We start from the raw sequence: 1,741 nt of genomic DNA on the forward strand, positions 1-1,741 counted from the left end.
CAGAGTGAGACTCCGTCTCAAAAAAAAAAAAAAAAATTTAAAAATCAGCTGGGTGTTCCTGGCACACACCTGTGTTCCCAGCTACTCAGGAGGCTAAGGCAGGAGGATCACTTGAGCCTGGGAGGTTGAAGCTGCAGTGGGCCACGATCATACCACTGCACTCCAGCTTTAGTGACAGAGCAAGATCCTGTCTCAAAAAAACCCAAAAAATAACAACAAAGAAAACATCCTGCCAAGTCTCACCTGGTTTCTACTCTTTTTAGGCCCTCTAGTGGCTATTCGGTAACTAGCAGTCTTTGGCCCTGCCTCCTACAGCCTCCTTGTAAAGTTTGTGTCTTCTAGATTGCAACAATTTCCATGTGAAGATGATGCTAGCAAATGGCTTCCAACACATCCTTGTTCTGATCCCTTAGATGAGGCATCAGGAGATTTTTACTCCTCCAGTGCTAGGCAGGGCCAATGCCTATAAAAACAACAGGATGCAGTTGCAGAAGATGGACTTCCACCCTTCTACAATCCTGTTAAGACTGAAGGGGAGTATATAATGTGGGGAGTGAGGTAGGAGAGAAGCAGGATTTGTTTTCCAAGCACTGGCCAGAGACCCTGCTGAACAAAACAAGAACAAAACCCTGATCAAAACAGGATGCAGCAAAGAAAGCAGCCAAAACCAGTTACAACCAAGATGGCAACAAAAGTGACCTTTGGTTGTTCTCACTGCTTGTTACACACTAATTATAATGCATTTCCATGCTAAAAGAAACTCCAGTGGGTCACAGGGAGCCAGGCCTGGTGGCCAGAGTATATCATGAGGCTGGACCTGGTGAGGCAGAAGGTGGTGGTCCACCCCCAGGTATACTGCTCAGTGTGGTGGATCATCTCAACAGAATCAGCAAGGTTGGAAATCAGAAATGCATTCTTCATGTGCTTTTGTGGTCATGGCAAATGAAAGTACTTGATGTATCCAGCAGTTCTGCAGTCCCTTTTAATGAAGATGACAAAGATGATTGTTTTTTAGCCCACGATTATTTGGAAAACACATATAGAATGTTTAAGATGATGAATGCCAGAGAAAGAACAGTTGGGTGGTACCACACAGGCCCTAAACTACACAAGAATGACACTGCCTTCAATGAAATCATGAAAAGATACTGCCATAACTTAGTATTGGTCACTAGTGACATGAAGCCAAAGGACTTAGGGCTGCCTATAGAAGCATATATTTCAATAGAAGTCTATGATGATGGAACTTCAGCCTTGAAAACATTTGAGCATGTGACCAGTGAAACTGGAGCAGAGGAAGCTAAGGAAATTAGAGTTAAACACTTGCTACAAGACATCAAAGACGCTACAGTGAGCACTCTTTCCCAGTGGATCACAAACCAGGTCCTGGATTTGAAGGGACTGAACTCCAAGCTTCTGGGTATCAGAAGCTACCTGGAAAAAGTTGCCACAGGCAAACTGTCCACCAACCACCAAATCATCTATCAACTTCAGGAGGTCTTCAAGCTGCTGCCAGTCATCAGCCTACCGGAGTTTGTCAAGGCCTTTTTTTTTTTTTTGAGACGTAGTTTCACTCTTTTTGCCCAGGCTGGAGTGCAATGGTGCGATCTCGGCTCACCGCAACCTCTGCCTCCCGGGTTCAAACGATTCTCCTGCCTCAGCCTCCCGAGTAGTTGGGATTACAGACATGCGCCACCATGCCTGGCTAATTTTGTATTTTCAGTAGAGACGGGGTTTCTCC

The 1,741-nt window shown here is 45.1% G+C and overlaps 1 protein-coding gene and 1 pseudogene across 1 annotated transcript in view; one reads left to right on the forward strand and one right to left on the reverse strand.

Annotated features, from left to right (window-relative positions):
• Positions 1 to 1,741, reverse strand: part of GON4L (gon-4-like (C. elegans)) — a 292,893-nt gene that overhangs the window by 279,723 nt on the left and 11,429 nt on the right. The window lies entirely within an intron of this gene.
• LOC105502111 overlaps positions 806 to 1,741 on the forward strand; it is a 5,888-nt pseudogene continuing 4,952 nt past the window's right edge.

The sequence above is a fragment of the Colobus angolensis genome, unplaced genomic scaffold (genome assembly GCF_000951035.1).
Source record: "Colobus angolensis palliatus isolate OR3802 unplaced genomic scaffold, Cang.pa_1.0 Scaffold77, whole genome shotgun sequence".
Taxonomy (NCBI): Eukaryota; Metazoa; Chordata; class Mammalia; order Primates; family Cercopithecidae; genus Colobus; species Colobus angolensis.